Genomic DNA, 24740 nt, shown 5'->3' with positions numbered 1-24740 from the left:
CAGAAAATATACGAGGAAGGTATTTTAAGCAAAGAATTCTGGCCCTCCACATTCAATAATCCTAACCTAACTTAACCGAAACTAACCCAAGCTGAGGTAAATTGATTTAACGTAACTTAAACTACGAAAAATACAGAAAATATAGCAAGAAAGCACGCAATTTAAGGAAAATATTCAGGCCCCCCAAATCCAAAAGTACGTCTCCACGTAATGCTGGAATGCCTTGGCAATTTTAATGGAAGATAACTGGTTTATAACTCCTTCATAACACAATGAAGTGTTTGGGAGAGATTGATAAATTTAAAACAAAAAAGGAAAACGAAATGAAATCTACTACCAAGGTTTAGAGTACAATGTGTATTAAATACTCAAAATGCTTCGTATTACAATCTCTGCATTACAATTTGTATTACAATCTCAGCATATCAGGCTTTAGGTACGTGTATCATAAATTTCTCATGAGTTCAACATTTTGTTTCTTACACTCCATTTAGGAAGCTGATGATTTCTGAAGCTCAGGGAATTATTCATGACACTCAATACCTGTAAAGAAAGAATTGTATATCGAACAGTTAGTGCTTATTTTACTGGTACTCACAATTACAGCAACATCTGCATGAAAAATGGAATGAAATCCTTGAGTTTTACGTCCCACGCTTATGCCGGTTAGGCTAAAGGAGACGGTGATGATGAGTAATGAATGAAATGATGGAATGAAGAAAGTGGGAGGAAACGGGAGAAACCCGGGAAAACCCACGCACACGGTGTTTGTCTACCACAAAGTTCACTTGGCGGGGACTGGGACCCCAAGCACCAGAGGTGAACGCTCTACCGCTGAGCCACCGCGGCCCCAACATCTGCATGAATCTGCATACAAAAATTTATTTTCTTGCAAAGTAAATTTTGATTTCCAAACAAAACAAAACAGAAAATACAATGATGAAGTTTCACCACCACTCAACATTTTAAATGTTGAACAGAAAATAACACATGATCGGATATTGACTTATAGCACACACACACACACACACACGCATATATATATATCAACAGGTGTTCCAAAACAACATCGACAACGTTCGGAAGTTGATTGCTGACACCAAGATAAGACAAAAGGTATAGACAACCGTGTGCACAAATGCTTCTTTTCTGAGTTATAGGCTGTCGAAAACATGAAAAAATGATCTTTAAAGGCCCAAAACTTGACTCTATGGCACGCACCATAGTCGGGTGAAGACTTCACTTAGGAACTAGTGTTTGCCCTATCAAATATCCATCTTTCAGAATCCTGCGGTACTTCCGCAACATTTTTTATTGAGGTAGTTGGCGAGTGCTTCAGATTGTATGGTCGTAGTCAATCTTCCTCTATAAAAGTTGTTGCGTGAGTACTTTAGGATTCTTAAAAATTGATCTTTGGAGAGTGCACATATCAGTTCCTAAGGGAAGTTTTGACCTGACTGCGGTAGGTCCCACAGTTTTGGAACTATGGATCTTGAAACTTTATTTTTTCATGTTTTCGGCAGTCTATAACTCCGAAAGGAAGAATTTGTGCACCCAGGTTTGTCTATACTTTTTGTCTTATCTTGGTGTCAGGAATCATCTCCAAAACGTTGTCGGTGTTGTTTTGAAACACCCTGTATATGTATTGCACACATTTATGTGTAGTAACAGTTTGTTTTCATTATGTGTCTGGTAGAACACGTTCGTTCACTTGACGGTAAGAAGCTCCTGGAAAACATGTGAAAAAGTTCTCTGTTGAAAGTTCCAGAGGTTGGCAATGGTTCTTTAGACCATGTGATCTACTCTCTTTCCACAGATGAAGATCGTTTGAATAAATGGTTTCAATTGGAGCATTTAGGACATTTCCGTTAAATCATATGTACAAAAGTTACTTCTCGTCCCCTCCCCGGACAATGAAATCTTTATGATGATGCGTGCAATATTAAGGACTGCAACTGAATAAAGCTATTCGCTGACAACACTGTCTTCTGTGGCACTCAGATAAGGCTACTATCCTGATTACACTTCTCATCTGATGTACAAAGTTTCAACGTACTGGCACAAGATGTATGTCAAGCACTCATACATATTTCATTTGATAGAATCACAATGTAATTTCTAGTTGTTTACCATATTCACAGTAAATTATCCTTTATGCAGAGCTCCTGCCACGATCTGCAAAGATAAACACTGAAGTTTTCAGGTTACCGGTCGTTCATATAGTGCAATAAACCACATTTCATTTTTATGACCGTTGTACAGAAATAATGTCGTTCCTAAAGTATAATCCGATATAAAGTTTAGAGAGGTATGATGCCCATCTCTTAACTTACACTTTATAATAGATTTCTCCAGCTATCAAACTATCAAAGCACTGAATGCGTAGTAGCGCGATCTATTTACAATTCTCTCTCTCTCTTTCTGAACAACTACCAATTCAACCTAGAATGTACCACAAATATTCAAAAACGACCACCCATACTATCTCTGAGGGATGTTTAGTTTCCTCTGAAACCTGGAGAAATATATAAACTCGATTTTCAAGTAACAGGTTTCAAAAGTACTTCCTCTCAACCTAAAGACTCACTGGGTAGTTTGAACAAGTGCCTTACTCAACGGAACTCCGATTACACACATATTGTGCATTTAGTATAAAAAGTCGAGTATTAAGCTATGTACTAATTCATTCAATATACTCTTGCAATCACGTACGTATATCATACTCTGCGTAAGATTTCACAAAATAGGAAAAATTAATAAAATAAACCAACAGCCCTTTACACAAGCATAGGAGTATAGGAGATCTACACCTTTCTATGTAGCAATCTGATGAAACATTGATGGTAGACAGCAATGCTCCCCTTTCATCTACTCGAAATTACCAGCACTAAACTGTGCGTTGTTTATACAAATATTATATAAGTGCATAAGAAAAAATGCACCAAATAGGAATAAATAAATGTACTAAAGGCTAACAGAACTGATATATCGCTCTTACCCATAGTATAATCGTCAAAAGAGATTTATATTTTTAACTTGAACAAAATTTAAAGAAAGGAAAGTTTAAAAGCCTTCTTTCGTAGAGAGACAGAATTAAATAGAAATTTAGTCCTATGCGGGTATATTCCTAGAACATATTTTTATTTCATAAAACTATCTCTATATTTTGGCTGTTACTTAACTGTTTACCTACTGAATTAAGGAGGAAGTAAACAATAACATAAGTTAACTTGTTTTCTTTTAAATGGAAGTTAATTTAAAGTTTTATATGTTTTTATTTACAAAAATCGTTCTGCATCTATGGAATATATCGTGTTCACATTATAATTTTAACATGTTGTAAAACTATTTACGTGAGTTTGCTCTTCTATTATTTGAGTCTAAACTGAGGATAAGTTTTGAACATTAGAATTACTGTGAAGAAAAAAAATAAATAAAACTTTGAATACAGTATTGTACTACCATGAGCAAAATAAATGACGCGTCTCTTTATTTTGAAGTTTTTTGAAAATATCTCCGTTTTCTTTATATGTTCGAAATTTCGGAAGGTTTCCCCAGCAGGACAGGTTAATAACAAACCCGTTTTTAATATTTGTGTTAGATATTAGCTTAAAATAAAGAAATTAGAAGCAAAAAACATTAAATCGACAGAAATCTCGAGAATTACCAACTCTGCTAAAGTGGGAAATTTTCAAGAACGCGAGGGAATTCTGCAGTTCAACACGAAGCAGCGACATCTATGTCATTGAGAGAAGAGTGGATTAGATCTACAAACGAAAATTTTAACGAAATATTTCTAGTATGTCTTATTATATGCATTATCAGCGAACTCCAAATATATGAATCTATGCTAAGTATTAACGTATAGATAGTGCAAATAGTGGAAATTACCTATGGAAAAAGACGAATTGTTAGCCCAATTGTAATGAAAAATCGTCTTTACTGTAGAACAGGTTCAGCTTACGTAAGAGAGCAAATAGCTCAGTTAAGTAAAGCAACGAGTTTGTATACCGAAGGTAGACGGTTCGAATCCCGTGGAAGTACTGTTGTCATTTTTATCACTAAGGTTATTTTATTTATTTTTTATTTGGGAAAGAATCAAATTGTAACATATGTGTAAAACTCATGACGATACCAAAAAAAAAAAAAGAGAGAGAAAATATCGTCGCATTTGCATTAGTGTCTCTAATTTTTGTTTGCAAACAGATTCGTAATTATTTCCCCTGTGCTCACTAATGCATAACGAATGTTTTCCAGTAAATGTTAATTCTAATTTGGAGAATTTTATAGTTTCACAATGTTTCTCACTACATAGTCTTCTATCTACGTGTTTGGATATTTTGATAACAGATTTCCCTATTAAATGTTTAATTTTCTCTATAAATATTTGTCTTTAATTGAAATTGTTTTGAATTTACTACATAAGCAAAGTTGCCCGAAGGAGGGGAGCTCAAGTAATAGATATTCTACGTAAAAGCAACCTATTGTAGAATGATGATGCTTCTTACCTTCAGCACATAATCTTAACGTTAGAGAGTCAGAGAGAGAAAAATCCTGGTTTTTCCTCCTCTATGACCACCCATCTTAAACCTCTACATATCATTGTTCGTCTCACATAATTTCGGCTCTCCAAAGACATTCATATTTATTATTATTATTATTATTATTATTATTATTATTATTATTATTATTATTATTATTATTATTATTATTATTATTATTATTAATGAATATGCCACCCTTACATAATGTTGTAACTTTACACATCTTAGTTTAAAGTGCTTTCTTTAGTAATAATTTGAGCAACCACGTCACAAAATTTAAAATGTATGAGGGGGCACGACGTTTTATTTCCCGTCCTCTCTTTTCAGCACCCTCCAACAGAAGGTATATAATTTCTGAGAAGCAGGGCAGACAAAATGAATAAGAAATATATTTAGAGCATCCTTTCCTCCTTCGTGAATGTAATATCACGTAGCATTTTTTATTCTACTGAAGACGACCCTAGGCCGTTATGGTTAGGTAACAAAAGAAATACCTAATATATTTATAGCGCCCCTTATCTGTAATATTACCTCTTCTTTATTTGTTCGAGGCTTCCTTACACAACCAAGGGTGACAAAAAGAATAGGAAAAGTGTCTAAAGATTACAAAAGACTTTATATTTTGTCAGAAACAAGGCAGTATATACACAACATTGCTTTCGTTAACAAGTGTTTCACCCTTGAGTCGCTTATAAAATTATGCAGAATAACTTTTGCCGATCATTGTTCTAGAGGGATTTGTCCAGGATGGTTTGGTGTCCAGCTAATAACGATAAGTATATTTATTTACATCACTGTTAAAGAAATAGCAAACTTTCTGAAAGGAACTTACTTAGGAAACAGATCTTCCTTCTACTTAGCCAGAGCCCACTCTGAAAAATTGCATCTGGCATTCTGAGTGAAAGTTCGTTGGGACTATTAGAAAAATATATTCCCGTTTTCACGCTGATGGTAGAATTTCTTAAACAGTTATTGAATTACGTTCGAAGGGTAGGCGTAAATAGCGCCCCCGCAACAATGTGGCGAGGGGACCGCACAAGCTGCAAGGCCAAAAAATATACAGAAAGTACGCAGGGGCGGAGCAGGCCAAATTTTCACACGGGCAAAGTGACTTTTTGGCGCCCTTCCCCTAGTAGTAGCCTATATTTTACATTTTATCATAGCGTTTTTAATAGTTTAAACCAGGAGCGTCATTTCAGATTTTGCTTTGGGGGGGGGCAAGACCTCTTGATATAAGTAAAATTTCGCGTTTTTCACTGATTTACTACTATTCTAATGATAAAATCTATATACATCTCAAACTCACGGGGGGCAAATGCCCCTTCCTGCCCTCCCTATATGACGCCCCTGTTTTAAACCCATTTTCAAAAAGAAATCCATTACCTAGGAAAAGTTCACAAAGAATATGGCCCGCTATAAACAATACCAACTCACCCCCCCTGGTCTAGTGGCTAGCACGCCTGCCTTCTGTGGTACCGGGTCCAATTCCCGGTGGATTACTGTTGAACGATAAAAGTGGTTCGGATTCCACTATAATTAGTATCCACATCTCCCTTGCCCATTAAGGCATAACCGTGGAACGCTAAACTCAAGCAAACAAACAAACAATACTTAATTCCCGGCACTCTTTATTCTACATGCCATCTCTCAATTTTTCGATACAGCCCCCTTAGTACTATGAAACTCTCTTCTTCCATAGTGAAATGGAAAAAGATCATATAATTGCCACTACTTTACAAGAATATAAACCAAAAACGTCAGTAGAAAGCACATTTTAAAATTTACTTTTTGAAGCTCGTTTTGGTGCCCCTCTTTCTCTGGCGCCCCGGGCGGTCGCCCGGCCCTTAGTCCGCCCTTGAAAGTACGGACGCATAACTAAGAACTGCGGAGGAGATGTTAACCTTCATGTTATGCCACTGGTTTGACGTGTTTGAAATGTTCAGTAAGTGATCAGTTGGTGAAATAATTTCGACGGTTACTGATGTTTAAAGTTTAGCTAAGACAAAGCTACCTAATCAAATACATTTGATATCGCGATGTCACAATTTGATTTTTCCTCACATAAAAAAGATAAAAACAATAGTAATAAAAACCCTTACTCGTACTGGGCTCCTAACTAACTAACAACCTAATTCTTACAGACTAGTTGCTCTGACCAACTGAGTTTCGATTTCTTACGCGAAAGAAGTCTGTTATATTAAGAGGCATGCTTTTCATTATCAAAACTGTTCGAAGTAATACGAACATGGCTTAAGAACAGAGACGGAACTGAATTACCACTCGATTGACCTTGAGGGCAAATCACCAAAGCGTAGCTATAAACGTAAGTTCAGCATGCATTTCTCTGGAGTTGTGTTCAGTATTCCTACCTGCCAGTCATGCTTGTTCGTAGGAGTAATATGTTACAAACCTACCCATTCGATAGAGCACAATGACAGAAAATCAAAATTAATGAATTCTTGCCCTTGTGAACTTGGGATACCACCATGTGCAATAAAACTGTCGCGTATTCTGAAGTGATATTTTATCGAAAATAACTCATTTTCCTTTATATATCCGAAGTTTTTGAGGGTTTCAAAATGAGGAAACGTTACTGACAAACAAGGACGCATTTAGGGGTGGGTCCAGGTGGTCCGGACTCCCCTCTGAAATCCCAACTTCTCTGTAAATTTAGCCTAAATTTAAGGATTATCTTTTAAATTTTATTATAATTTATCCTAATATTGAAGTCGGACTTCTCCCGAAATAAATTACTGCATACGTGCCTGCTGACAATTTTCAATATATTCCTTAAATAAGTAAAATAACTAAATTAGGAGCAAAAAGCTTCAACATGGGCTAACTTTTGTCCACTGCCAATATTGTTAGAAGGGATATTAATAGCAAAAACTGCTAGGCAATGCTGAACCTTGGAACTTCACTCCGAACAGCAAGCTTATTATTGAGAACTACATATGAAACATTTTATCAAAACTTATCTAGCTTTTACCTGGCATGAAATTATTATATACACCAAAATTCACTCTCCTAAAATGTGTATCTAAACATTGCTCTACGTATCTACGAAGCAATGAAAATTATTTATCGAAATATGTGAGCAGGGAATTCTAACAGCCAGCCATTTTATTTAAATCGTAGTAAACCCTGTAACCGGGCGTTAACGTGAAGACAAAGCTTGGTCCATTGGTAAAGTGTTGGAAGAATGTAAACTCAATGTTCGTAGGTTCGAATCTATCCACTCACCATAACATTTTGTTCTTATGTAACGATGAAATAAGAAAGAAAAAATGTATAACCGTTAAGACAAAACTTCAACCAAGTCTGAAGAGAACAATACTAAAATAGTAATACAATGACGTCAACCAAAAATTATTTCATGTAGCGTTTGGACGAAATTACAGCTGTTAACAATTGCAGAAATAAAAACAGACTGTAATGCAGTCTAGACTTCTGAATGCATTTACTTCCTGAAAACTTCCGTCTCGTCATTGGTATGCCGTTAATCATTGTAAAACCTTTATATTGGAAGTGAAATGACACAAACTAAAACAGTTTTAAATCAATAAATGTCTATGTGTAAAAGTAGGTGTATTTTATCTGTAGTTCTGAGTTCCTTTTACTTTGAAGTGACAAATGAGAGAAGAAAGTATGGTGTTCGAAAAAAAAAATCAAATTTGAGATTTCAACGAATTTACACGTATTATAGCCCCTAACACCGAGAAAGTTATTTTTCGATACATGTCCATTAGTTCGTCCATCCGTTCGCTACACTTTTCTGTGCACTCGCCTAGAAGCCATACCTGAAGCCATACCTCGCCTAGAAGCCATACTTGAACATACCGTAAATTAGTTGAAAAATTTACGGTATGTTCAACTTATCTGCACCAAATTTTAGTTTAAGATTTTCATAGTATTTCCTATAGTTTTTTTTATTTCCCTCCTACTCCCAAAACAAGGGTAGTTTCCTGTACGATGAAAATAAAAAAAAGATATTTTCTCATAACTGGCTCTAATGATCTTGTTTTCTTTCTTTTTTTATAAATCAATATTTAATTAGCAACCCTATTTTGTGGTATAAGGCATTTATCTGAGAAAAATATACAAGGGGTAGTTTATACTAAGGGGGTGAGTTTTTTCTCAATGATTTTCTCAAAATGGACTCAAATGTTTTCGTTCATATTTCATAAATAAAGATTTCATTAATAACTTATCAATATGGCATAACTCGTTTGTCCTAAAAAAATGCGAGGGGTAGTTTATTCTTGGTGGAGTGTTGTCTGGGCGATTTTCTCAAAAACGACTCAAAAGAGTTTATTCATATTTCAAAAATAAATATTTCGTTAATAACCGAACAATATGGCAAAACTCGTTTGTCCTGAAAAAATATGCGAGGGGTAGTTTACTCTTGGGGGTGTTTTTCCTCCACGGTTTTCTTAAAAATGAGTCAAGCAATTTTGTTCGTACTCAGAAATAAATATTTCATTAAAAACCTAGTAATATGGAATAACTCGCTTACCCTGAAAGAATCCTCAAGAGATAGTTTCTTCGGGGAGTTATTTTTCCCTCACGATTTTCTCAAAAATTACTCGGACAATTTTATTGATAATTCATAAATAAGTATTTCATTAATAACCCTATATTTTAGTATAAGTCATTTCTATGAAAAACAATTACAACGGATAGTTTATTTTTGGGGTCAAGGTTTTTTCCCCGACAATTTTCTCGAACGACAGGCGATTTTGTTCAAATTTCGCAAATAAATATTTCATTAATAACAAAAAGTATATCTTAACTCATTGTTCGAAACAATTCACAAGAGGTAGGTTACTCCTGACGTGTTCTTTTTGAACGACTTTCCCAAAGTGACTCATTTGATTTTTTTCATATTTCATAAACAATGATTGCATTAATTGGTCTATTATATGTCTAATGAAAATGTGATCAAAGTGTGAGTTAGTTTTGTAGTATGGATTTTCTTCAATCGAAGTTTTTTATTCGATAATCTGACATTCGATGTATTTGAATAATATGATAATTCGTATTATCCAAATACACACTTCAGTAACAACTGCGGCCTAACACAGTTAAGAAATTGAATTGAAAAAGTTTAGTGCGGTGGCCCTGTAATTGAATATTTTTTGTGAAACTCCCTAGCTTTTTGTGGTAAACTCAGGCTTTTCTTTTTCGAGCGACAAAAGAGAGAAGACAATATAGTGATTGTGAAAATAATATCAAATTCAGATTTCAACGGATTTACATGTTTCATGGCGTCTACATACCGAAAATGTGACTTTTCGACACCCGTCCTTCCGGTCCGTCCGTTCGGCACACTTTTATATGCACTCGCCTAGAGGCCATACCGTTCAACTTATCTACACCAAATTTTAAACTTAGAGTTTACTTACAGGAGCTTTTCCATTTTTTCCTACCACCTAAAATAAGTGTGGTTTACAAACAGCCGAAAATCGAAAAACGCTATTTTCTCAAAAATGGATTTAACAATTTTGTTTATTTTTCATTAATCAATATTTAATTAACAACCCTATATTGCAGTATCAGATATTTCTCTTAGAAAAATTTACGAGGGGTAGTTTATTCTTGGAGGTGACTTTTTCTCGACGATTTTCTCAGAAAAGACCCTGGCGAATTTTGTACACACTTCATAAATAAATATTTGACCTTACAACATGGTATAAGTCAATTGACCTGAAAAATATATGAGTAGTAGTTTATTCTTGGACTTGAATTTATTCCCAGTGAGTTTCTCAAACACGACTAGTTGGCAACCCTGTATCTCGACAACGAAGCTGAATTCGAAAACTGCAAGAGGACCATTTGTCTCCTTTTGATGTCACGAATCACCTCCCGAAGTTTGTGCACATCTTTCAGGTTCACCCTTAATGAAGCTTCTTTTCGAAAAGTTAACTATTAACTTTAGGCATTGTTTATCTTTTTTTTTAAATCACAAATGTCGTTATTAATTTTAAGGCAGAGAACTACTTCTGAGAGAATAGATCTTGAAAAATAATTTTAAAACTTAGACTTTTGTTTTCGAGACATTCCAGACAAGACGAGACATTTTACAAGCTATCTCGTGTCCAAAACATTTGCCTCGTATTATCTTGGATGTCACAAAGCGCGTCTTGTCTCTTTCTCGAGACATGTCTTATCTCGTGCGCATTCGTTAACACTTGGGAAGGATTATCTTTCTACTCAAAGCATTGTTTTTATAATCGTTGCATATTTATGATAATTGCTGTCCACATAAATTACAGTCCTTTCAGTTGAATTAATTTTTATTATTATTGTTATTGAAATTGCAATATCTAGTTTAACGTTGGACGATTATGCACCTACGCTAAGGGAGAATGATGATGAATGAAATGGTGAAATGAAGAAAGTGGGAGGAAAATGGAAAATCTCAAGAAAACACATACCCATGCACACGGTATTTGTCCACTTCAAATTTCACTTGGCACGAAGTGGAATCGAGCCACGGACCCCCTGCACCAAAGGTCCCTGCAATGCTTTATTATTATTATTATTATTATTATTATTATTATTATTAATAATAATAATAATAATAATAATAATAATAATAATAATAATAATAATAATAATAATAATAATAATAATAATAATAATAATAATAATAATTGAAGCGAGCTTAACGAGTTTCAACCGTACGACTCAACCAACGTTTGGGTGCCTGTTCGTTCGTCTGCTCCTCTCATAAAAGACATTTCATTTTAATGAAACTAGTAAGTGCCTTCTTTTAGCTCTGCAAAGTAACTATTGCTTGGAATATGAATCTGCAAAAAATAACAGGTAAAATTAACCAAATGGTGCAAGTTTCCACTTATATATACAAAACAATTTTGCCATATCAACTACGTGAATCTTGTCCCATAAAGAAGCCGAAACCCCTACACCGAAGAGCCCTCCGAGATTTGATCATTGTCCACACGGACTGAAATTGTCATTTGAAGCCAAGACTTTAATATGAAGCCAATAATTTCTTTAAAATAGACGGAAAATTCGGAAGTTATAAGCATTTTCATATTTTTGCCTTTTCCCATAAGGGAGCCGTAGCCCCCTATACTGAAGACCTCTCCGGAGATTTGATCATTGTCCACTCGGACTGAGTTTGTCATTTGGAACCAACACTTTAATACGAAGCAAAATATTTCTTTGAAATAGACGAAAAATTCGAAAGTTATAAACATGTTAATAATTTTGCCTTTTCTCATAAGGGGGCCGTATTAGCCTACACTGAAGAGCCCCACGAGATTTGATCATTGACCACTTGGACTGAAATTCTCATTTGAAACCAAAACTTTAATATGAATCCAAAAATTAAACTTTTACATCAATTTAAACTGACTGGGTTCCAGTTCCCCCCACTATTGTTTAGTTTAGTTAAGTGGTAATTTGTGACAGCTTCACATCATCAAAAGAATGTTTCACTTCCCCTCCCCTCCCCCAGGAGTTCGTGCTGGATCCACCACTGGAATCAATAGACACTCTTCCTATTCTTTTTGTCACCCTTGATTGTGTAGGGGCTCCCTCGTACAAATAAAGAAGCGGTAATATTACAATCAAGGGGCGCTATATATTAGGTATTTTTTTAGTTGCCTACCCCTAACCGCACAGGGCCATCTTTCGTAGAATAAAAAATATTACGTGATATTCCAATCATGAAAGGGGAGAGGATGCTGTAAATATATTTCTTATTCATTTTGTCTGTCCTGCTTATCAAAAATTACTTTCTGTTGGAAGGCTACTGAAATGAGAGGGGCAAAATAAAAAGTCGTACCCCCTCCTACATGGTTGCTCAAATAAGTACTAAAGAAAGCATTTTAAACTAAGATATTTAAGATTTAAACTAGGAAACTAAGATATTCTAAATTATGTAAGGATGGCATATTCAGGATTATTATTATTATTATTATTATTATTATTATTATTATTATTATTATTATTATTATTATTATTATTATTATTATTTGAATGTTTTTGGAGCACCGAAATTTTGTGACACGAACAATGATATGTAGAGGTTTAAGATGGGTGGTCATAGAGGAGGAAAGACCAGGATCTTTCTCTGTCTGACTCTCTAACGTAAAGATTATGTGCTGAAGGTAAGAAGCATCATCATTCTACAATAGGTTGCTTTTACGTAGAATATCAATTACTTGAGTTCTCCTCCTTCGGTCTACTTACCTTATGTAGTAAATTCAAAACAATTTCAATTCAATACAAATACATTGTAAAACTTTTCCGTAATTAAACATCTAGGGAAAATTAAACATTTAATAGGGAAATCTGTTATCAAAATATCCAAACACGTAGATAGAAGACTATCTAGTGAGAAATATTGTGAAACTTTATAAAATTCTCCAAATTAGAATTAACATTTACTGGGAAACATTCGTTATGCGCCAGCGAGCATATGGTGAGCAGTGAGCACAGGGGAAATAATTACGAAACTGTTTGGAAACAAAATTAGGGACGCTAATGCAAGTGCGACAACAGCATTTTTTCTTTTTTTGGTATCGTCATGAGTTTTACACATACGTTACAATTTGATTCTTTCCCAAATAAAAAAATAAAAAAAATAACCGTAGTGTAGTGATAAAAATGGTAACGGCACTTCCACGGGATCGAACCCGCTACCTTCAGCATACAGACCCGTTGCTTTAACTAACTGAGCTATTTGTTTTCTTACGTGAACTGAGCCTGTTCCGGTAAAGACGATATTTCATTACGATCGGCCTACCAATTCGTCCTTTTCCATAGATAATTTCCACTATTTGCTCTATCTTTATGTTAATACTTAGCATATATTCATATATTTGGAGTTTGCAGATAATGCATATAATAAGACATACTAGAAATATTCGTTAAAAGTTTAGTTTGTAGATTTAATCCACATTCCTCTCAATGACATTGATGTCGCTGCTTCGTGTTGAAATGCAGAATTCCCTCGTGTTCTTGAAAATTTCCCACTTTAGCAGAGTTGGTAATTCTCGAGATTTCTGTCGATTTAATGTTTTTTGCTTCTAATTTCTTTATTTTAAGCTAATATCTAACACAAATATTAAAAACGGGTTTGTTATTAACCTGTCCTGCTGGGGAAACCTTCCGAAATTTCGAACATATAAAGAAAACGGAGATATTTTTAAAAAACTCCAAAATAAAGAGACGCGTCATTTATTTTGCTCATGGTAGTACAACAATGTGAGCTTCCTCGTGGATAAGCGGTTAGCGTACGCTCCGTTGGCGTTGGAGACCCAGATTCAATTCCCACCGGGAGCTCATGTGGTTCGGATTCCACGTTAATCACTAGGTTCACATCTCATATAGCCTCGCTGCCGAAAGGGACGCTAAACTAAAATCAAGTCAACTCAGTTGTGTAACAATATGTAATATTCAATGCAAATCAAATACAACTGGAAATACAATACCATTTTATAATATTTACAGAAAAACAACATACATTTTACATTGCATCACTATCATCTTATTTAGGAAATCAATGGGTGTTGATTATTTTCTTGCAATCAAAGCACTGCATTGTACAGTTTCTTTTTCATAAGGAAACAGCGTCCATCAACTCATTGCATTATGAAATATCCATCAATTTTAATACGTGATACAGGAATCGGTTTGTTGCCATGGTCTTAACGCCATTCTCACCTTATGGCCATCAATAATGATTTCAAGATGCTTACTCTCATCACTGTCATGTATTTTCCCATGCATAAGCCAGCTAGCTGTCACAGCAATAATCAAGCCATTTGCAAACATGTTTCACCACAAATTTTGCAGCGAAGTTTGGGACGGTAACTTGACAATAATTTGTTAGAAACATCAACTCTCCCATACGTGCATTATATATTTTACAACATTAGATTGCATTACTTCGATGTTCTTACCAGTTGATCTGAAATAATATTACAGAAGGCTCTTGAGCTCATTAATTTGATGCAAATGTGACTATTGAATTGTCATGTCATCTGGAAGCATATACATGAATAATTTTAGTGGTCAATTTTCTATTATTTCACGAATAGACCCAGTTGCTTTAATAATTTGTTTACAAAGTTGCTTTATTAAGTGGTAATATGTGAAGATAAATATCAAAAAAAAGTTCTGCTCTCTCTGGTTCTTGAAAGATGCTCAATAACTCGTTTAGTACTCTGCTCCGAAATGGTAATTGATTCATATTGCACTGCGAGAGGTACTGGGATCGCTACCGAGCATCTACACCATTTGCCCTGAAGTGCCATCAGTATAGCTCAGAACAATCTCTAAATACTCATAAAATGAATTGCACAAATTGGGGATGAAACTGACGCCCAACACGGTAAGTAACTGTAAAAGTTATGACTGAATGTAAATAAAGTTCAAATGTTTCAATTTTATAAGAATGACTTGTTCGGAAAAGGTGTGTGAGAGAGAGAGAAAGGTTTAAACTACGAAACAAAGGATAAACACTATCCTGATAATTTTAACGAGACTGGTGTCGTACTGGTCATCTGGGTTGATGGGTTGTTTTCCCTGGAAGAACCTGGGTACTCTGGAATCAGCCAACAAATGAATCAAAATCCTGTTGCCCTGCCAGGGACGTCGAGTTCTCCTGTCACGCTATGTCTTTAACGCTGTTGTCCTTCCTCTCCATTTCACTAGTCAGGTGTCCAACTCAAGTGAATATGTGGCGATGAACCTACAGAATGGTATTCCCAAGAAATTATGTTAGTCGTTCTCTAATGGTGCGTTCTGCCTCTTATGACGATCCTGCACCTATCCAAACCTTGTGGCGAATACCCCATGTAGACATGTCTTACTTGGTTTTGTTTAACAAAAAACAATGGGTCTTATATTCAATCAACTAGGTAGCGTACGGATAGGCGGAAGGGAATGCAGAAAAGCAGGAAGGAAACTAGTCGTGTTTATTACCAATTTCAGTAATAGTCATTAAGAAATACATGCTTATCCAAACCGTCCACAAAGGTGCATCATAAATAGAAGTTTTGTTTCGTTAAAATTTAAGAGTTCATGATTATGTTAAGATTTAGTTATAGATAAACGCAACTTGATAAAATAATAAAATTGAATTTAACAAATTGAATCAAGAGTTCACACAATTATCTCATAGTCACCTCACAGTTACTTCACAATATTTATTTCCATTGTAAACTCCCATGGTATAAAAACAATCCACTCCTAGACCACAACATAAAAAATTTATATTCGAAGCGGATCGACTTGCCTTTCATATGCATTTTACAAGAATAATTTCCTTATATGATGCCATAAATTCGTCGATGTTGAATCTTCTGTGGAAAATTCCGAACTGTTGAAAATTTGTGTTCAGTTTTTGCACAATTGCCCAACTTTATTTAACTTGTGTATCTGCTTTAGCTTCATGTTGACTATCACGTGTAAGATATTTTCTTTTGCTTAGCATAACTGTGGGTAAGATTCGCACGGCGACATCTTGTGAATTACACCGATACACGTCTTCTTTGGCCTCGTAGTCCCTAAGGACAAGAACACCACAAAACTGTGCAATATCCTCCCTGCAAAGTCATTTCTTAGTACAGTTCGCGGCATAGAAATTGTTACAAGAATTCTAAGTCCAAATTAATAACAAACTCTTGCCCCGCTTTCTTATGCATCCAGAAATATGTCTAAATCGAGTAATTGCTTCTAGTATTCAATAAAACTGCTCCCCCTCCTCCACCTCTCCTTGTCTAAAGCAGTGAGTGTGACGTAGTACATTCTTTCCATTCAGCTGAAAAATAAACAGGATCAAGTTTACAACGTTATAGCATTAAAGCAGTCTTTTCCATTCGTTTGTTCTGAAATATTTTTAAGAGCAAAAACTTTAAAAAAAAGTCACACAACGTTTCCAGAGCTTCATAAATACATTTAGTTTCATTCTTTCCCTTCTTTAAAGACTGCAAGCCAGTAAGATGCTCCCTAAGAAATCTATGGAAATTGCCAATAACGGCAGTAAGTTTTGTGCTTCCTAAAGTCTGTAGTGCACGCACAGAGATCTAAAATATGTACTGACAGAAATGACTATTATTCAATGATTCGTTTCATTTCTTTTCAGTAATTGTAAGAAAATGCTCAGGGGGGTTCACTTGGGCAGGATCGGAGGGTGTTATTCTCACTCCCTTAAGCGTCATAAATACGCATTGTTTGATCAAAAGTATAGTAATACACTAATAAAAAATTAAAATCTTATGTCGGCGGAGAATCCCACCCCCGAATAAATTTTAAAAGACACTGCTTTTATAAAAAAAATCCTATAGAGTTACGATGGCACATTGCTAGAGAGCTTACATTTGGTGTCAAGTGTCGAAGGTTTGATCTCAAGTCATATGAGTCCCTGTGCGACATTGAGAGAGAGGGAGAGAGAGAGAGATTCAAGTATGCAAACAGAGAGGGATGATTTATATACACAGATTTAGAATTGGGGGAAAATGATCGGACAGCATTCGTATTAGGACGTAAATTGTGATTTTGTGAAACAGAAGAAGGGAAGGTTTCGAACTGTGAGGATCACATTAGGCAGTTGTCGAATTAAGGTGGAGAACTCTTTGTAGAGCATCAGATGATTACGAAGGCAGAGAAAGATCTTGAGAACTGAGTAATTAAGAATTTTAAAAATCTGAAATTTTCGAGACGGGTTTCGAATCTCGAACCTTGTAGTTATCGAACTATGACTTTATCCAATCTCCTACGCAGAACTCTATGTACTCGTTACTTACCTTTCCTTTAGCTACGTTGAAAACTAACTTAATGGGATATATCAAACGTTGACTCGGTGGATGCGCTGTTCAGATAGGACGTAAATCTCTTGTAAATTAGTTACAATCTATCGTGGCGGATATAAATCATTGATCAGGTAAGGGCGACTGCTTTGAAACAAATGCAGAGTATGAGAATTAAATCAGTCATATCTGTGGTTTCGTGTGGAGAAGAAACAAACCTGAAAAACAAAGGTTTAAGAATGACTCAAGTTATTATTATAAAATTTGCCGAATAGTATTCACTTATATCATCATAAAAGATATACGAAAGACGTTCTGAAGCGAAGAAATACAACTTTGTAAGCGGAGGCATAGAAACCTACAGCAGAGACTAAAGACGAATTATTTACCGCGTATTGATTGTGCTTCAGTGGTCAAGGCAATGGATTAGTAATCAGAGGTTTGTGGTTGGAATCCACGTCGGACATTTTTCTTTACTTTAGGATTTTTGATGGCGATTGATCGACGATGACACAAGTTTTATTATATTCAGATATTTGAATACTCGGATGTTTCAATACTTGATCTGTGAAATCTTCACGAATAATAATAATAATAATAATAATAATAATAATAATAATAATAATAATAATAATAATAATAATAATAATAATAATAATAATAATAATAAACTAACAACAATTATTATTATCTCGTAGAAAATTAAAAGCTAAGAGCTAACTATCGCACAGTTCATACAATTACAAGCAGAAACATGACATTTGGCAAGAATATTTTGGTTTTGTCTAATGTTGTCCACGAGAAGAGGAACTTTCCATCTTGTTTCTAAAACAAACAGAAAATAAGAATTTACATTTTACATTCGAGACGAGACAATGCTAAGTCAAATTATCGTCTCGCTTTGGAGATGAGAATCGAGACGAAACGTAAAGTATCGTAAACATTTCTCGTCTTGTCTCGATTCTCGAAATAGTGTATGTCCATTCTTTAAGTAACAATTGCTCTGTAGACTGAATCTTATAGGCTTTTTGTTACTTTGTATTTCAGAGCTCAGTGAATTATGGTGTGTGTAGGTATTTTTGTGGCGAAGCTTTTATGATTATCTCAGCATATCCTAAAAATTAGTTTATTATATGCCCTACTGTTTAGTGACATTCGGTTATTTTTATTACACTTGTTTTCCTTAAAACATACATTAGAATACTTTCTGCATGAAACTTCAGTGGAAAGGTTTTGGTTAAGATGTGAGTAGTTGCAGAGGGGTGTCTTGAAGGTACGGAACCCACTTTCCGAAATCCCTACGTTTAAGTAAGTTTTGTCAAATTTTTGGTCAATTTTAAAACTTTTAATACCGTTATTTATTATTATTATTATTATTATTATTATTATTATTATTATTATTATTATTATTATTATTATTATTATTACTGAAGTGTTATTATTGTAATGGCTCACACTCTCCCACCCAGCTTCCGCCTAGTGGGCATTGTACTGAACAAACACCCTGTGTGTAGGTTTTCTCCGGGTTCATCTTCCTTCCACTTTCCTTATTCCAATATTTCTTTCATTCTCATCCTCGACGTCTTCTGTAGCTTAGCCGGCATAACCATTACTTAAAAACAAATTTTCTTACGACTCTTGTGAGTTCTGTATCCCTACTTTCTACATGAAATTTGCATCGAAACCTTCCGTTTTAACATTTAGCTAGTTGTAGGGACGTATGCAGAGGGTATGTCCTGATAGTCCTGACACTTCTCTTCATACCCGGCTATTTTTTAACTTGTGCCTAACGCTGCGGTCGATTTTACACATTTTTATACAACGTGTCCTCATAGAAAATTTGTCTTATATTATTATTATTATTATTATTATTATTATTATTATTATTATTATTATTATTATTATTATTATTATTGTTGTTGTTGTGAGAAAAATAGACATAAAATTTGTAATATAAGCTTCTGTACGTTGGTTGGGACCTTGAATTGGGACTTAAATATGTGATCCGTTTTCCCACTTAGAAGCATCGATAATTCAACAAGGAAATAATTAGACCATGATAATTTAATTGAAATTCTTCGTAATTTTACCCATGACAAACACTTTACCATGTTATACCGTAAAGGTCAGATTAATAGTTATTGTAAGAGCGGTGCTTGTGCGATTGACGGTAGAAATTCAAACTCCGATTAGTTAGAATTTCGTAACCTGATTGCATTGCAAGTGTAAACTCTTTAGTCGGTAAAGAGGCAGTGGACCATGTCAGAGTTGATGACAATGTGTTTTGGTGAGTCAATGGTTCATTATGGATGGTGGATCGGAGTGGGTCATACTGGGTGGTTTGCCATAGTGGGTCACGATGGGTCATGGTTCAAACTGGGTCACTGTGGGTGGTCGGTCGTGTGTCACGGTGGGTGCTTGGTCAGTTTGTTGTGGTTCAAGGTTTCACTGACCCACGCCATCTCAGAGTTAACTGGTTTGGGTTCGGTTTAAACTTGAAACAGAATGTGTCCGTTTATTTCAGAAAACGAACCGTAATTTGGTTCAGTTTTGTTTGAAAATAGACACTATATTGCCAATTTTCAGAGTATTCGTACATATTTTGGAAAAGTTCCAAACGAAATGTAATGGTTACGTTTTAGGGTAAGGTATTATGAATCTGCTGTTTCACTTTTGAATGGAATTACGATTCCCCATGTTATTTTTCTACATATTTTTTTGTGAAAAAACGTTAATGAGCAATGGAATATACAACTGTTTCTCGATTTGGATTTGTTTGGGTTAACAGCTTGAAAATGAAATATTTACTTTTAATGTCGAACGATTATGCCTGTTAGGTTGAGGAAGACTATGATAGAAACAAGTGAATTATCATGGACGAAATGGTGGAATGAGAAAGTGGGATTGTCCAGAGAAAATCCACGAACACGATGTTGTCCGTCTCAAACTTACTTGCCTTGTGAACGAACCAGGCACCCCGACCATCAGATAGTTCAGTAGGCGGGGTCTCAGTTTCGATTCCTAGTGGGAGAGCCTTTGAATATAAATGTCCTCGCTATATCTGTGTTCGTGTCCCTGTCGTTCAAGGTTACTGGAAATAATTGTTAAACAAGAATAACCGAATATAATAGAAATAAGTTACGGAGATACTTTCGGTCTTTTTTAAAATTTAAAATTTGAATTCTCTGGACTATAGTATTTTATCATGACCGAAATCAGTGTTTCATCGTTAAGAAAATATTGGAATCGTAAACGTTTGCAATTTACTACACAGACGCGTGTTTCTTGACCCTTACTTAAAAGAGCAATCTTAGGGTAGTGGCTTGAGCATTCGTTTCGTGAGTCAGGGGTCCGCGGTTCGCGTCCCTCCGAGGATGTTCAGAAAAGTTTTATAAATTAGAATGTAGATATTTCTGAAGTATAATAACATGAAAAATAGTAAATTTATCTCGTTCTTACAAGTTAGATTTGAAAAGACTTCCTCCAAAGGGGAAGAAATAAAAACATGACGTCACAGTCTACAATCTCGACTCCTACTGTCTCAAAAAGTTCGCGTGTTTCGCAAACAATTCATGAATACAAACGGGACATCCTTCAGTCCTAGTATGAGTCGTAATTTTTTTCTGAAACATCATTGCGGAATTGTTATTAAGTTCTTCCACTCTTACTAGAAATAATAATAATATTTTCTTTCGCCATTTTCAACACGTTCCGGATGTTCGTTCAACAAAAATTGGTAAATAGGAACAATTCTTTTTTATATTTGTTTCTATATTTTGTTAAAATATTAATGTAAAGCATACATAATCCAATGTCTATTACCCAAAGAAAGGGAATTACTATGTATCGTAATGAACACAAATACTACCTAGTTTCTGTTAAGGCATCCGAAGGTTGCCTTATAAGGCAATTCATCCTTATAGAGGATCCAAAAAGTTTTTTTTTTATTTTTCTTGACTTCAGTATTAAGGTCTGAAAGATACAGTAATAATAATAATAATAATAATAATGATAATAATAATAATAATAATAATAATAATAATAATAATAATAATAATAATAATAATAATAATAATAATAATAATCTTTATTTTAGTGCCGCGAACAGCTTTTGGCAAAAATACAGCACTTGGTATCAGAATGTGCGATGGAATAATAATACTACTAAAAATAAATAATAACAAAGAAAACAATAAAAAGAAGGGTACTAAAATAAAGCACAATATAAATAAAAGTCAGTTAAGCAGAAATAATTCCTTGTCAACGCAGTAAAACCTATCAAGTTTTCCATCCATCTAAAACAAGAAGAAGCTAAGAACAGCAGTCATAAAATTACATTTGGCTTAATGTTTCTAAACGACATTGATTAAAAACTATCAGTCAGATCCCATAAAACTTTCACATTGTTTAATACAATAAGTCTAAAATGAGCTTAAAGAATATATCTATCTTTTTAAAATTTCACATTTTCAATTCGGAGGAACTAAAGTCATGGTATTTCTTATGCTATGATTTGGCACTTTAAAACCTATGTTTTGTAAACAATATTCACTGATATAAATGTTATCTAGTATTTTTTGCATGCATACTCTGTCGAAATTTTTCGTCTATTCATAAGGCTTTCTAAACCCCAATGATCAATCCAATATTCATAACTGTGTGAGTAATAGCTCATTTTCATTTTTAAACATACAAGTCGAATAAAAAGAAATTGCACATATTCAATCTTGTTTGTCAATGCTGTTCCAAATTACCGAATCAAATTTTAATTTTGATCTTACAAGTAATTTATATAGAAATACATACGTTTTATCTCTTTGAAATACAGGCCACTGTTTAAAAATAAAACCTATTATCATTTTGGCACCTTGTACAATACAATTTATATGATTAGAAAACTTTAACTGACTGTCAAATGTAATACCTAGGTCTTAAATAATGCTTACTTTCTCAATTTGTACACCGTTGACCTCATATTTACTGATATAATATTGAGTTTTATTGGTGTATGTCATAAATTTTGTTTTCTTATCATTAATTTTTAGAAAATTATTTCTACGCCACGTGTTTACTGCATTTAAGTCTTGTTGCAGTAAATAATTATCGAACTCATTGTTGACTAATCTGAATAACTTCATATCGTCAGCATATAAGAGAATTTTAGAGTATTTTATTTTTTCTGTCAGGTCATATAAAAATAAAGAAAATAAGAGAGGACCCAAGGGCGACCCTTGTGGTATTCCGTTTTTTACATAGCCTACACTAGGATGTACAGGTCCGATTTTAACTTTGTAAGTTCTGTTTGAGAGATAGCTTTCAAACCAGCGAATGTACAAAGGTGACAAGCCAATATTTGATAACTTGCTAATGAGATACTTATGACTGACAGAGTCAAAAGCTTTTGATATATCTATGTATATTACATCAACTTGCAGTTTATTCTTCAATGCGTTATAGATAAAGTCTGTAAAATGAATTAGATTTGTTACGATTGCCTTGCCCTTATAAAAACCATGTTGAGACGAATTTAAGATATTTCTTACATTAAAATATATGTGTTTATGGACAATTAGTTCAAATATTTTCGAGAATGCATTGACAAGAGCTATTGGCCTGTAGTTGCTTGCAATCCGCCTACCACCTGATTTATATACAGGAAGAACATATACTTGCTTCCACATTGAAGGATATATAACTGTACGTAATGAAACGTCAAATATATTTGCTAAATTAGTTGAAAGTTCAGTTGCACAAGCTTTTATTACATAATAAGGAATATTATCAGGATCTGGAGTAGTGTTTGGTTTAATTGGTTTAATTGCTTTCATTACATCTAAATCAGTAACGGTAGGAATTCCGATTAGAGCACTATTACTAACGATATTATCAGGCAATACCGCTTGACCTACTTCTAAGATAAAAGCTTCATAAAACACACTCTTAAATGCTTCAGCAATTTCGATAGTGTCTTGAATTAGCATACCATTAAAATTTATTTGCTTCGGTACTTGTTTACAGTCAGACTTTTTAAAAACGTTCGAAAGATATGAGCTGTTCTTATAAATACTATTTTCTAAACCTGAATAATAAGATTTTCTTTCTTCAATGTATTTCTTTTTTACAAGTTTCCTTAGGTCTGAATATCTCTGATACCATACGTCATGATTTGTTCTTTTGGCTTTAACAAAATATTTAGTTTTTTTTTGTTTATTAGTGCTTTCAATTCTTGCGTCATCCATGGATTCTTATATTTTTGTTTACAACCAATATACTTCTTAGATATATGCTCGTTAAATACAGAATAAATTAATTTTTTTAAATGGTCAGTGGTTTCATTGACACTGTTACTGCAATTATTTATTAAGTTAATTTCTCTAATGCCCTTGTAAATACCTAGGAAATTTGCTTGTGTGAAATTATATGTATCGTACTGAGGAACGGGACAATATTTGCCACTATCTATAATTTTCCACTCAAACATGAATGGGGGATGGAAGCGATCGACTTTAATCAGTGGTGGGATGTCAAAATGCATAGAACTGTTATCCAAATTTGTCAGCAACAAATCTAATACTCTTCAAGGATTACTATGGTCATATGACTTGTTTTTCTGGCTTAAATTTAAAATATTGCTTAATTAAAATATTTTTTCTGCTTTTTTCTTCGAATAATAAATATCAGTTGTTATGTTACCTGAAATCCAATCTATGCCTCCTGCGTTAAAATCTCCTAATATAATTACATTAAAATCTTTCGTCAATACAAAAGAACATAGCCAATCACAGTAGTTACTAAAATCTTGAAGTAACATGTCAGGAGGGAAATAAACTAAACATAAAATCAATGGGGTACTGTCAGGAATTAAAATTTTTGCTATAATAATGTCTAAGGAGTCGTCAGGGGGATTAAGGATTTCATAAGAATATTCATTGTTTATTAAGAGTAAACACCCTCCACCTTTAGACTTATTTGTGAGGGTTAGATTTCTATATTTCGTATCACACTGTAGTTTCTAGAGATTTGAGAAAGATAACAGTTTTCCTTTTTATACCACGTTTCTGTTATACAATAAAAATCATAGTTCTTAGAGTTTAATCTGTAAATTCGTTTTCTTTTGTGTTCAAACCATTAGAATTTTGATAGTATAGTTGTAAATATCTCGTATGCATTGATTATGTATTAATTACCTGTTGTTGCTCTTTTCCATTCCGATCGCTTGCTGACGTGGGTACCACTATTTCATTATTCAAACGTCCCATGAACCTTGTAAACAATACTCCTTCAGGCCACATGTCTGAATTGCACACAGTATCAACATGTTTTCATGTACACTAAAGTAAAAGGATGAATAACTGTTGTGTCTTGTCTTTAATTTGGCACACTTTACAACCTCAATGTTTGCACTATC

General features: G+C 34.2%; 1 long non-coding RNA gene across 1 annotated transcript in view; it reads right to left on the bottom strand.

Moving 5' to 3' along the window:
- Window positions 1-434: 434 nt before the first annotated feature.
- The window catches only part of LOC145674642 (uncharacterized), a 137792-nt gene continuing 113486 nt past the window's right edge, over window positions 435-24740 (bottom strand). The window contains exon 3 of the long non-coding RNA XR_014129006.1: window positions 435-543. This is a non-coding gene — a long non-coding RNA (uncharacterized LOC145674642). The remainder of the gene's footprint in view (window positions 544-24740) is intronic.

The sequence above is a fragment of the Thermobia domestica genome, chromosome 17, assembly GCF_964235325.1.
Source record: "Thermobia domestica chromosome 17, izTheDome1.hap1.1, whole genome shotgun sequence".
NCBI classification, from domain to species: domain Eukaryota; kingdom Metazoa; phylum Arthropoda; class Insecta; order Zygentoma; family Lepismatidae; genus Thermobia; species Thermobia domestica.
The sequence above is the reverse complement of the archived record's forward strand: the minus strand, read 5'-3'. Positions and strand labels throughout refer to the sequence as shown.